This window comes from Aphelocoma coerulescens, chromosome 5, assembly GCF_041296385.1.
Source record: "Aphelocoma coerulescens isolate FSJ_1873_10779 chromosome 5, UR_Acoe_1.0, whole genome shotgun sequence".
Taxonomy (NCBI): domain Eukaryota; kingdom Metazoa; phylum Chordata; class Aves; order Passeriformes; family Corvidae; genus Aphelocoma; species Aphelocoma coerulescens.
The window spans coordinates 15,789,089-15,803,556 of NC_091019.1; the positions used below are offsets into that span (position 1 = coordinate 15,789,089).

Sequence of the window (14,468 nt, forward strand, 5' to 3'; positions counted from 1 at the left end):
TATCCAGCTGGTAAAGGTAGAGGTCATAAACTGCCATCCATGTGGTTTTTGTTCCCAGTGAAGACTTCTCTGTGTTCATCTCCTTGTACATATTGCATTCTCATGGTACCAGTCACATCATCTGCCTGAACTGGAAGCCAATGCCTGCTTTCATGCGCTCATCATGGGTTACCATGATGTTGCCAACAGTGCTTTGTTCTTGATGTTTGAAACGTTGTATTTTGGAGCAGATATTTGTGACTCGTTCCTTTTCCATTCTGAAGGAGCTGTCCTTGGTTTTGCCCTTTGTCATCCCAGAGTTAGCCAAATATCTCTTCTGACTTTTTCAAAAACATCTGCGTGCTATCAGTTAGGAGAGTTAATCAAATCCTTATATATGCATGAGTTTACTGGGATGCTGAAGGACAAAATATGCCTTCTTTCTCTTAGCTGAATGTTAACTGGTCGGCAGAGCAGGTCATAGTCACACACGTGACTCTCTCAGCTCTGTCATTGCTCTCTACACTTGAGAAACTGCTATCACTACAATCCACAAAGCTCCTATGCTACCCCACAGCCCCTTTCCCAGCTATTCCATGTTGTTGGAATGGTAGTCTCATCCATGTTGTGTTACTTGTGTGAGCAAGACTGAAGCTCTGTGAGTTGTGCTTTAACTTTGCCTTAGCTGTGGTGAAATTCCCAGATGACTGCAGGAAGTGGACCACAACATGTGAGAGCACTAAAAATATCCCTAGAGACTAAAACCAAAAAACTGTTGTTAAGGTTTGTCTGTAAAGGGGAGAACAGTGTGAGGGGGACCCTCAGACTGAAGGTAGCAGGTAGGCTTTTCCTTCTTCCTGGAAACCTGCAGGTTTTTGTGCTCCTGGAATGTTATTGGCACCATCTTGTTGAGGCAACCCCAGGTATGGGATGAGGAGGGTGCTGGAGCCAAGGGCTCCTGAGGGGAGGTGGTCGGCGGTCCCTGTGCCCAAGGGACAGCCTTCCTTGTACAAGCAGCATGGCAGGCAGGATGAGCCCCAGGAAAGGGGCCCTCAGCCCCCATGACCCTCCTCCTTGTCCTGTATCTGGGCGTTTTTCAGGCCACAGGCCCACATAACCCCATGTATTAGGCCACTCTCCATGGCCCAGCCACACTGGCTGTTTGTGATGTCACCAGTCCCTGAGTGCCCCGGCACTACAGAAGCAGGGCCTTCTGCAGCTGCTCCCCTCCCCACCCAGCTCCAAGGCCCTTGATGAATGTCTGGAAGGAAGAACAGCCGGAGCAGCGAGGCGGGTGGCAGCCCACCTTTGTAAGGGACGACAGCTGGGCCCCTTCCAGTGATGGCTGAAGAGGAAGGCATGAGCCAGGAGGAGACTAAGGAGACAGTGGAAGAGGAGGAACACAACCACCCCTCTGCCATGAGTGGCACCACCCTCAGTTCCCTGGTCATGGCCATGCAGAGCTTGGCTCTGTGCCCACCAGGGAACACTGTGCAGCCCAGGGACATCGGCCTGCCAGGGAGCAGCCGGAGCAGTGAGCTGGCTGGCCGCCCACCCTTGCCTGGGACAGCACAGAGACGTGTCTGGCAGCGGCCAAACAGGGAGTCGCTTTCCCTGGGCCTGAGAAATGGCAATCGACAGTGCAGGAGGAAGAGGAGGAGGAGGAGAAGGAGGAGGAGGAGCATCAGCCCTTGCACCATGAGAACCATTACCAACATGGAAGGGACAGCATCCCGCGCTTGCTTCCAGGAATTCTGGTGGCTCAAAATCCGTGCCTGCATGACTGAAAAATAAGCAACAAGACAAGGATGAAAACGCCGTCATCCTCCTTATTTGGTACTTTGGTGACAGCATCTGTGCTCCCGTGACCCCTTAAGTAGGAACATGCTTTAGAAACTTTAGAAACTTTCCTTTTTAGAAGCTTTCATGCCCACATCCTGCTTTGCTGGTGCCACCTTACATCCTGGGGTTTTTTAGGCTATAACATCAACAATTTGAGACTAGGTTTTTTAAAAAGTAAAATGATCTTAATGAAGGCATGGAGCCCTAGGAATTTCTTCTTTGCATATGTGCTAGGTAATATTATGGGTCCCAGCCTCCACATGGGGCCTGTCCTGCTGGCTCACCTGCTCCATCTCCCAGCATCAACAATTGTTTTGTTGATTGCCATGCATGATACGAGCCCTTCCTTCCTATCTCCTACCCCCACCCTTCCTGGATCTCCTCTGCTCTGAGCCAGAGGGAAAGGACATGAACTGACTTGGCTTCCACCAGGCTGCTGCGCTGAGGCGATAGGAGTTGTCCCCAAGAGGGCCACTGAGGTTCCTGGGGTCTGGAGGTGGGGTTATTTCAGTCTGAGGACAACAACATTCCCTGATGGAGAGTGAAGTCAGCCTTGCATGACGAATATTAGCAGACCAAGGCAAGAATGTAGACAGCTGTGTCCTTGGAGGAGCAGCAGATGCCAGTTCGGCCAGGAAGAAGTGCTGGCCTTCACATGGAGGTCCCTTCTAGCTGCTTCATAAGAAATTCCTTTCAATGTTGGGAAATAAATTTAAAAAAAACAAACCAATAAACCAAAAAAATAACAGCAAAACTTCTTTCTTCCTCTGTTTTTTGGAATTTTGGTGAGTGTTTATGGTTTCCTCTGTCCCCTCTTGGTCTCCACGGCCCAGGAAAGATACTGATGTGTGGGGTATGGGCCAACCCAGGCCTTGGAGATGGTGAGGAGCTGGGGCCCACGGCACACAAGGGCAGGCTGTGGGAGCTGCCTCTGGTCATGAGGGTGGAGAAGTGCTGGAGCAGGTGGCCCAGAGAACGTGTGGACGTGTGGACGCTCCACCCCTGTAAACATTCTAGGTCAGGTTGGTTGGGGCTTTGACCAATCTGATCTAGTGTCAGCCACACCCCAGTGTTCAGCCAAGCCCTTAAATCATTCCCCAGTAATCCCAAGGAAATGGTAGGAGACGTGCTGGTGACCTTGAAGAGCTCCTGTGGATATGGGCACAGTGCAGAGTGAGACTGACACCCTTCCCCTGGATTGTCACAGGCTCATGAGTGCTCACTGGGTGTCGCTGCAACCGTGACGAGGCACAAACCCAGGAGCACAGGGCAGGCATCCCACTGCATCTACACCCACCACAGGGCTCTGGGACACTCTGCTCTAATGAAATTAATTGGATTCCCCTGGTCTGCACCAGCTCTAAGCCATGCTGGGCACCACAAGGTGGGGTGCTGGCCTGGGGCCACCCCCACAGAACTGCTCACATCTGGCCCTCGGTGCTGGGGTGGGGGAGATGCCCATGGCAATGCCACCCACCACAGCTGGGGCAGCCCATGGGACGGGCCTGTGTCACATCCAGAGTCACCACCCAGCCCTGTTTCGTGTCCCAGCCCAATCAACCCAGCCCTCAGAAGCAGCTGGAGCCCCGATTACGGGTCTGGCCTCACCACTGTTGTTCCAATGTGCCAGGTGCAGTCGTTCCAAACGTACCAATAATCCACATCACTGCAGGAGAGTGAATTTCTGTTCATCAGGAGCTCCTCATGCTGGCCATTGCTCTGCCGAGCTGCCAGTCCAGGTGGGAGCTGCCCAATCCCCTTGGCACAGCGTTACTGTGTGCCCTTGGAATACCTGTTTTGTACCAGACATTTTCTCCCAGATTGCAAAACCTCAGCCAAAGGGGTCCCCTTTTCAATACCAGGTCTATTTCCAATTGTTTCAAGCACTAAGAGTAACTTGAACTCCCTTTTTACATGAAAAACAAGGGCTGAACTCCCCTTTTACCTGTGCCTTGCAAGGACTCTAATCCCTTGCACCTTAGGAGTTATTAGGGCTCCTTTTAACACCTGTGACAGAGCTAAAGGCTTCAGATTTCTTTGCAGCACTGACAGGAGAGAATGATACCAATGCAGGTTGGTTGGGTGGTGTCAGAGAGCCTCAAGAGCTCAGCCCTGAGGTGTCGATGGCCTTGGCAGCCCCTCCCCAGGGACCAGTAAGTGCTCTCTGAATGTAGCCAGCCATGCCTCGTGCAGCAGCTCACCAGCAGCCTTCAAACGGGGATTCCTCTTGTTTATATAACATTTCCTTTTCTCTCTTTGCCTCAGCTTTACCCCCTCTGAAACAGAAATGTCATTTTAGAAAAGGACCATCACATGTGTGTCCAGGTTTATTAACTGCTCCCTTCTAATAGAGATCATTCATAATTTGAAGTAGAGTTTACCTGAACAAAATTAGGATTCTCTGAGAACTGCTATTAAGTGAATCAAAATCATAGGTCAGAACATCAGCAAAGCTGGGAATTTGAAACAAAGCCATAGAAGCTCAGGTGGATGCCCACTGGAAGATTTAATCAGGCTGATTAAAAGCACGTGCTCCTTTACTTGTGATGCTTCCCACCTGGCAAATGAAATGGCTGTACTTTTTGTTAAAGCTAAAAGAAACAGCACATGTTGTTAAATGAAATATTATGATAAAATTAGATTTTAAAACCCACAAATGGGCTTTGAGAATCGTTACAGATCGTTTTGGGCATTCCATGGCATCAGGAAAAAAGCAAAAAGTAAGATCACTGCTGGCCCCAAAAATGCTCTAAAGAACTTTAGTTATCAAATAGTAGTTGGGAAACAAATAAATATCTAAGAAGTTTATGACCTAACTCCTTCCCTTAGCAATTAGTGTCTATATGTTGGATTTTTAATTTTCCAGCTATAAGAAAATTATGCTTACCTTTGAGAACACTGAGCAATCCAGTGCAATAATCTTCTATTTACATTATATTTACTTGCACATGCTAATAAAAATACTGTTTCTAACCTCATGTATCACAAACACTGGAGAAGAGAACCCAGGTAAGAGTTAGAAAACCATCTATATTTCAATGGTTTTATACTGGCCACGTATTTCAAAGCAAATGAATGCAACACCAGATCAGAGAGACTGAGGGTCCCAAACACAGCTGGAAAGGTTGGTCTGGTCAAGTGATTTTTCTCAACTTTGGAGCTTCACCAGTTTTTTGGCGGGCACAGATTCCTAAAGAGCAAATAGACACCTCTCCTTTTTCTTGTGATTTTCCTGGGATGGCTCAGATACTGCTCAGAGACCACTCCTCCTCTCTGTTGTGATCAAACACCTGCCGAAGTGCAAGATTACCCAAAGTATATTGTTCCTGACAGAGGAAATGGTGAAAAATACAGCTCGAATGGTACTGGAAACTCCTTATGTTAAATAACTCCATAGTCAGTGGAAGTAATTTATTGAGGTGTTTCTGACCTTGGGTAGGGAAAGACATCGTTGTTTCAAACAAGTTTAATATTTCTGCACAGTGTTCTGTATTCACAAACACTGGAGCCTCTATAACATACACCAGGTAAATTATGTGAGAATACAAAAATCAGTCATTGCACATACTGGTAAATAAACACATTTACTCCAGAATACCAAAGAGTTTCTTTAAAAAATTTAATTTGTAAAAGCACATTCCTGCAGGTTTATCTAAAACTCTCTAAAGGTCTGAACAAAAAGGAGATGCCTGACTACTCGAAACAGGCCACGACAGTCTTGTGTGCAAACAAGCCTGACATGTTACAGCTATGGTGAAAAAACATGTCAGGTTAAATGTCAGTTCTCATGATTAGGTCATTTTTTGTCAATTTTGGTATATTCCATTTTTTAAACCCCATATAATAGAAAGAAAATATAGACCATAACATATCCAAATTCTACTGTATAACATCGGTTTATTTAAGAAAGGCAAAGAGATGAATCAGAAAATGTTTACTGTGGGAATAAAAAGAATCTAATTAATCTGCTTTTTCATTTTCTAGGGACAGAAACATTAATGTAGCACATTTTCTACTTCTTGAAGCTTAAGTAAACAAGTCAGAAACAAAGGTTATTTTTCTTTACAGGCAGATACAGTCTCACCATATTCTAAAATGGGTATTTATTTCTACAGCTGCTCCCAAACACTGGATCTTTCAGGCTGTCGTTAGCTTGATGAAGACAGTGTGGGAAAGCACAAAATCAGCTCAGTGTCCACTTGGAACTCTCAGAAATGAACCACCTCAAGAGTATTTACTTTGTGAGATACTTCTAGAAGTGCAACAAATTACAAAACATCCTCCACAGATATTTTTTGTTTTGTTTCCCTGCTCTGGAGTATAAGAAATTGTTCAAAAAGGAGAAACAAAAGCCCTGGTCTTGCAATTGTGGGGTAGAGATTGGCTTACTGCATGGATCAATCCCACTGAAAAGGCAGCTCAAAAGAAAAGCAGATGGCTCTCTGTACTAGGTACAGACACTTACATAGAAAGCATGAGAGAGAACAACTTTTCTTAATCTTTTCAACAGAAAAAAAAAATCACTTGTTCAGAATTATTTTAGAAGAGGTTTCAAGTAACTGACTCTTTCAGAGATATTTTGCAATAATTAACACCAAGGCAAATTAATATCGTGGTTTATGCTGTCACTGTGAACAGAGGGGAAAGAAGATATCACCAATGGAGTTTTTTAAAGACTCTATCAATATTTGTATCTGTGTGTGCACAAATGCTTGCACATCTAAACCTGGAAAATGTTGGGAAAGTCATAAATTAAACCCACCCCACCCTTAATACTGAGAATCCTGCTGGGCATATATGTATGTCCCCTTTAGGCTTTGCATACAACTGTCAAAGGACCTGATTTTCCTGTCACTGAGCACAGGGTTCTAATTTGAAATAAACTTAGTTTCAATCACCAGAAAAGATGTTTACACTTTTAAGATACTAAAAATTATTAAAGCTCCAATATTTGTGTTTTTCATATGCGTTTTTCAGTAAGCCACTCTAAGAGGTTTGTTTCTTGCAGACCTTGTTTCTTAGGGAAACTCCCTGTATGATTTGCTAGTTCTTGTGCAGGTTCAGCTATCCCCTATTTCATCCCTTAAATCATGGGCAAGGTTTTGCTTTTCTAAATGCCCTGTGGAGTTGCAGTAATGATATCACTGAATTTGGCAGCACATTTAATGGAAAAGGTGAACCTTTTTCATCAACAGATACTCTAGATCCCCCTTCGAGTGTCAGCAAGTCTTCTTGGGATGTGTGTAAGAGCAGACTTTGGCCTCCCTTCCAAATCCAGTTTTCTGAAGTGTTCATGCCAGCAATGCCCATTTTTTGCAATCCAGCTAAGCCCACATTTAAACAAAGACAGACAAGAAGACATTTGGACTCTGGCAGGGACACACAAGCGGGGCATAACGGAGACACAACAGACGATAGACATTTGTTACACCACAGGCTTGGGATTAGGCCTGACGTGGAAATAAATGGGTGAAAACGACATAATGGAGAAATCTGTGCAGAAGTGGAGCAGTTTAGGTGAGAAACAAATGGTGTGGGCAGAGTTCTTACCGATATAACACAACACAATCAGTGATCATCAGTCTATCACTGCACACTGAAATCCATGGCTCCCTGTAAGCAGTGCCAAGCAGTGTGCCCATTCTCTGGCAGGAAATCACCCTCCTGCCATTCCCAGCACATCCCCCTGCCAGGCCTGCTGCTGGACTTCCTCCACATCTGCAAACGGAGCTTGTTCGCACTTTGGGTTGCTTCTCTGCAACTGCACTCCTTGGATTCTGTGCTGCCTTTTTCTGGGCTCAGGGCTCAAAATAGTGCAAGTATAACAAAAAGGTGTTATCTTCTTAAATGCAATGCGAGCACAAGGAAAGTTCAAGGAACTTAAAGAGCCTCAGGTCCCAGTTTTTGCCTTCAGGAGGAGCTCTTTCTTCAGGATTGGGAGAGCTGTAATTTAATGGCTTCGGTTCAGCATTTTCTGTGCTAAGCTTCCATGCATGTCTCTGCAGCCGTGTCCTCTGACTGGTGACAGACACACAAGGTAGGGGACAGCACACGGGGACAAACACGCACTGTGACAGAGCAGGGTGACAGCGAGCATGTGAGAGCTGCACTGCTCCATGACAAACCCGCTGTGTGTGCTTTTCTGACATGGTGGCTGCTTGCATGAATGCTAAGAGGGGCTCTCATCCTCCAGATCCAGGCAGATAGAAATGAAGAAGAAAAAGAGAAAGGAAGATTATTTTCTGAGAAACAAGCATACCCTCTAATGGGCCCTGTAAAATAAATCCAGCTCTATTGGCATCCTTTCCCACTCCTAGAGTCAAGCTGTGCTACACTAGTAAAGCATCCTGGCAGCCACAAAATCCCAAGTACAAAGCACACTGTTGTTAGGAAGCTTAAATTCATCATACAGGTGGCAATAAATCAGAGACTGCTGAAAACTACTGCAGTAGGAAAACAGGACTTGGGAAGCGTGGGCTCTACTGTGCAGGTGCTGAGCTTTGATGTACAGTTCAAGAAGCCAAGAAACGTGGCACACTTCCTAAGTGCCACCCTGAGAGTGCAGAGGGGTGAAACCCTTTACATATGTTCACCAGGGTCTTGCTCAGAAACCTGTTCAGCACTTTAAAATTCCCCAACAACCTTGAACTGCCCAACTTGATAAATACCCAGGTGGAGGATTATGCAATCAGAATTGAAGGCCACCCTACTTCGAAATGAGAACATATACACAGGGATTTAACACACTTTAATTCACAGATACTGAATTTATAGAGCTTCCACTGACTTTGTGTTCTGGGGTGTCCCCATATAGAAAAACCTGCACATATTTGAAAGAAGAGGAGGTGGGGGGAAAAAAATCAGGGAGCTTAATGCAAAACAAGGAATTGCAGTAACACAGATTACCGAGAAGCTGAAAAGCAGCTACCACCTGCAAGAAAGTATTTGAAGTGATACCAAATGGGAATTCAATCTCATGGACTTGTGCAATGTAGTCCAAAAGAAAGAATAACTGGTGCTTTTGAAAACAGGAGTTTGGAGGTTTTTTGGACAGAAAAGAAAACCAACAAAAAACCTTGTCATGGTGTCACTGAATTCAGTAACTCTTGAGAATTCATCAGTTAGAGCTATATCCCACAATCAGCTTTTTGAGATGATACTGTTACAAATCTTTAAGAGTACACATCACTGCTGCAGCCCTACTTTAAACCAGAAGTTAGAATTAACAGTACACAGAACTTCTGTCTTTTCAGCCTACATTATAAAACATCGAATCCCCAAGTAAATACAGTTAGGAACGAAATAGAACCTCACTGGTTCTTTTCACTTAGGAAAACTCAGTGGGCTTGATTTAAATATTTTGCTGAGCAACTTTTCAGTTCCTGACACTTGCTCAGCATTCTCGTGTTTGTTTGGGGTCTTTCTCATGAATTAACTTGCATGAAACTCCATTTCAGTGCAACTCCACAGCCTGATGGGAACTCTGTAGTTACATGGTTTGGTTTTCCAGTATTCTAAAGTGAAACAGTTTAGTCTTCAGGATGGAATTCAAAATGGAGACCCTCTGTCTCCTCATGCTCACCCATGGCAACAGCTGGAACAATAAGGAATAATAACATTCCTGGTTGGCAAAGAAAGCCTTCTACCAATCCAGGCATACAGCACTAAGTGTCAGCGATTTTGTCTAGAAACCCCGTTTTTTTCTTAGATGAAAAGCTTATATTTTTAGCATCAAATACCAAATCTCCATGTGTAAGGCAGCAGGAAATGAGGCAGAGACTTTACTAGAAAACACTGCTCTACTTGTGTTTAGCACTGGAAGTCCTGCCCTTCAGAAAGAAATGTAGTGGTGCACAAGCCAGCAGCATCATAAGGCAAAACCCATTATTATTATTATTATATAATATGCTGATATATATATATATAAAAGTATATATATATATATATATAAAATATAATAGCTATGTTATGTTTTTCCAGCAGGACTGTGAAGCTCTGCTCATACGACAACTGAGGAAATTGCTGGAAACAGCAGCTGCCTCTCAACTAAGCCAGCTTGGTATACCTCTAACTACTTCAAAGACCATTTTATTTGAGCTTAAACCACACCTTTGAAAACGTTTTTAAAATAGCTAAAAAATGCTGTAATGTTTAAAGACACATCAGGATCAACACAGTTCTAATTCTAGAAGGACGGGACATTTTCCCTAGGGAAGAGAGCAGGATGGTAATAATTGGGTTATCTTCTGCTAGCCCAGACTGGATGAAGACCTCCTGCTACGAGGTGCCAGGGCTCATAAACTTGTTTGAACACTGAACTTTAGAGGCTGGACTTGGTGATCTTGGAAGTCTTTTCCAGCTCTACTGATTCCATGAGCACTGCCCAGAGCCCAGCCAGCACACTCTGGTTTTGTGTACTGGTGAGATTTTCTGCACTGGCAAAATAAGGGATCTCAGGATGTAATTTTCCAGCACATCAAGACTAAATGCCAAGATTACACTTACCTAGATAGTAGGCCTTAAATTAAAATTCAAGGAGAGTGAAAATATTCCTGCTGTTACTTGGTAAGTCAACATAGGAAAGGTACACAATTTCTTACGTGATGTTCAAGAGTGCCTAAGAGAATTAGGAAGTGCACTCTTGCCAGGACTTTGGAATTCTCCTCACTTGGTGTGTCCTCATCACACTGACAGATTGCTGCAGTCACAGTCTGGCAGCCTGCATGGAGCTGCAGGATCAGAAGCTTACTAAAGCTTACTAAAATCTCCTAAATGCGAGCTCAAGCTTCAAACCAAGCTTAAGGAAAGAAAATTTTGAACAAATAATCTCCTTGCAATTTCATCCAAACTGTAAGCATTAAACTTAGCTAGATTTTAATGTTAAAATTTATAAAAATGTTTATAAATTACCTTCTGTTACTTTTAGAGAGTTCACTTCATAAATTACTGACACTTCTAATGGCATTGTGCCAACTGGGACAGCCTCAGTAAGGAGCCACAGATACCGGGTGAAATGTGAGAAACACTGTAAACATCCCAGCTCAGTATAAAGGTAGTCATAAATCATGAGGCTCACTGTTTTTAAAATCAGATGTGCGTGACAAAGTGGGCAGTAATGAGTTTTGAACAACTGAGTCACATCCAAGGGAAAGAAAAAAACAACAAAAAAATACAAAAAGGCAATTTGCAGCACAATTGCCAGGTGTCTCAGTTTGCTACATAAAAGCATAAATAGGTGGTTGCATTAACTGAACCTCTGCAACGTGTTCAGGAATAATAGTTTTAAAACAACTGAGGCTGCAAAGTAAAACACAACCAACAACACATCACTGTCAGAAGGAAAAGCGTATCAGATGGTTTGTCCTTGCTAGTTTTTCTGCACTTTTAGTAACCAAAAATAGCACAAGGTAAAAAAATTGAAGCCTCAGTGAAATCATTGACAAGATTTCCATAGAATTCAACAGCATCAAGATTTTATCCTAAGGGACTGGTTAGTGACATGGTTTCTACAGAGGTGGCAGAAAACTTCATCTTTTGGTTGGTTTGGGGAGCATTAAATTGGGTTCTGAGCACGGCAGCACCACCTGTCATCCACCAGCCTCAAAGCACTGCTGGCAGTCCTCTCAGCAGAACAGAGATGGACACAGCCAGGCCAAAAACCAGGAGTTCCGTTCAATTCATTGCAACAGAGGCACAAAGATCTGCACAAAGTCAGACACTCAGCTGGGATTAAAGCCCAGGTGACCTGATCCCCAGGCCTATGCTGAATCGGCCTAGAGGCCTGTGTTGATTTTAACACAGATTTTGACTCTTTGGGACTTTTTTTGCCTGTGCCCGAGCACAGAATAGATCATGAGTATTCAGGGTACCTGTGAGGTTCTGACTCTCAAGTAGGACTTTGTTACACTTCAGGTGCTTAACAAGCTTTTGTCAGAGTAATTTTCAAACTGCCATCACAGACTGAAACAAAACCATGATAAGCTTCCAGTGTTATTGTATAATCCAATTATGATGTGAGGAGGAAAGGTTTTTTCTCAAAAATGTAAGCATCATTTTTCTGAACAGTGTCCTCTTCCTAGAGCCATTTAGCAAACCAGAGCAGTGGTTCCATTAAAGAGTTTCTGGAAAGCCAGTTAATTCAAGTCTTCTCAGTGAAGGTATAGATAAACATACCCTTACTGAAAAAGGGGAATCGAAAATGTATAGGCAGCTAAATAAAATACAACATACAAAATAAGTTTTAATGCATTTTCATCCAATATACAGGCATTTGTGAGTATCAGCTACTGAGCTACAGTTCATAGCAAAACACCAAAGCATTGAGATAGTTGTGCAAATTCTTTTCTTAGTTCCTTGGCGAGCAACAAAAGGAAATGAAAAATATCTACACAATTAATTTCGAGCACTTACAGAGCAGAACCCTGGAAGGTACTTTTTGTACATGAGGAATGACAGGAACCTGATTTCATTAAGTAGCACGTACAAGAGAAGCCTGCACCTACAGTTAGATTAACTCTACTGCAAGATTTATAGGTATAAAACTACTTTATTCTAGTAATCCAAATGAGGCCTTTTGAGAAATCTGAGTCATCAGCCCATAATTCTAATAAAGGTGACTGCTGTGCTGTCCTTAATTGCCAAGCAAAGATATCTGATTGGTGAGCACAGGCTTCTGTAAAACCAGGAAAAGTCTCACAACTTATGTTTTAGGAGAGCAATGAGGTAGTATGGGGCAAAGAGTTAGACTGCCACAGGATCAAACCCAAAATCTTCCCTCTGGCACCTGCAACACATTAGGAGAAACTTTCTCTGCCCAGAACACCAGGCAACCCCCTGTCCTGTCCTAGTACAATAAACAAAGACAAAATATTCTGATACTGGTCTAGATTCATCATCCCTTCAGGGCAAAAACTCTTGTTTCCCCATCCTTGTTTTAGTCTTATGTGAGATCACAAATTAATTGATAATAAAATTTGTAAAAAGCTATGATACAAGAACTAGGAATGGTTTTCCATAGTAAGGACAGGATTGATTTTCTGATTTTTTAATGGGCATCACCCATTAGGGTAGGGTAAGATTTTTATAGCAGAAAAGTAGGTCTAGTGCCCAATACTTTTAGAGACCTCACTGGTGTCTCTGCTTGTTTAAAGGCCCTCCTTTGTTCATCACAAGGGAGCAAAACCTCAGAAAGTTTGAATTGATGGCATTGGTTCACCATGACCGATACAACTGTGGTGTCATTTGACTCCACAATGATATTTTTCAATTGTGCAGCCACCAGTTTTCATTACAGAGCCCTTTTCACTCCAGCTCCTTCAGGGCTAGGGCCTCATGAGGACAGCCAGCTGGGAACTCCAGCACTATTGTAAGGCAACTTGAATAGCAAGAGATTTGCCCAGTAATTATTACAAAACCATTCTCACTGATTTCTTAACAGCAGAATTTATAACAAGAGCCTATGACATAACTATTTTATGTGCCATATATTATCCTACAAAAGGAGCAGAGTGATGCCTAGCTTCTAAAATATAAACTGTTTTAGGCCACCAACACACTTCAGCTCACAAAATCACTTTCAACCTTTAGGAAAAAACAAAATAAGGAAAAATAAGGCAGCACTACAAAGGGAATCTAACAGCCTGCCTCCAGGCTTGTGGACAGCTCTGCTCATTGATTTGCAACCAATGGTTTGGAAACGGAATGTTTACTGAGAAAAATTCTGATTACATTTTAGGCAAGTTTTTTTATCTGCTACCTTTTAATGTGTTAATTTACTCTACTGAAAAGCCAAAGGGCCAAATTCACCCCTCTGATAAGGCTTCTATTGTAGGAGCATCACTGAATGTGCACCAAAGGCATTATTCATCTGTGGAGAGATCACTGAGCAGTATTGTCAAACACTTCTGAGTTGTACATCCTTGAAGAGCAGATAAAGGAATTGTGAAGAGAATGAGAAGGAACAGAACATCAGAGATGAAGAAAATTAGATAAAGGGCCAGGAAGAAACTGTTTGATGTAAACAGAGTGACAAGTTAGATTAAGAACTCTCATTAAAGCATGCAGTATTTGCCCATAAGCAATTCAGGCAAGGAATTTGTTTACAACTCTGCCAAAATCAACAGCAGATGCAAAGAATCATCAATATTGGGATTTTAAATAACACTAAATCTACTGTATCCAAACACTCACTAAGACTGTGTGAAGGAAATACACAGCTCAGGGCCATTCTGTTCTTTGTCACATTGGGTAAACAAGGTTATGCCCTGTTGCACACTGAATGCAGGCCCAGCAGAAGTTACTAAGAGGAGTGTACCATTAACTACTCCTTGGTTACTTTAGCGTGCACATGTCTCTGAAAATACCTACTGGTACCAAGATTTTATTACTGGTGTGGAAGAAAATGTAAATTTGTGAGGAAAATGCAATTTCATTTAGACTGTATGCTGAGACAGAACCTGGTTTGACTTTACCAAGTCAGGAGAATAAAATTTAGAGATGTGCTGGAAAACTTGTGGTATCACCTTGCACATGACCTTCACCAGAAAATATCCAGCAAAAATTATCCATCAGAAATTATATAGATTCGAAACTAATCTTTGAAACTGCTTCCACAGCAGAAGGTGAAGGCCAAGTGAATCAAACACAGT

General features: G+C 43.0%; 1 long non-coding RNA gene across 2 annotated transcripts; it reads right to left on the bottom strand.

Moving 5' to 3' along the window:
- Positions 1–1,703: 1,703 nt before the first annotated feature.
- On the bottom strand, positions 1,704–4,300 carry LOC138111293 (uncharacterized). 2 transcript variants are annotated; one of them, XR_011151311.1, is made up of 4 exons: positions 4,203–4,300; positions 4,023–4,097; positions 3,430–3,487; positions 1,704–1,762 (listed from the first exon to the last, which is right to left on the bottom strand). It is a non-coding gene; the product is annotated as an uncharacterized lncRNA (long non-coding RNA). The 2 variants fall into 2 exon arrangements; XR_011151310.1 differs by lacking the exon at positions 1,704–1,762 and adding an exon at positions 2,805–2,823.
- Between the last annotated feature and the right edge of the window lie 10,168 nt (positions 4,301–14,468).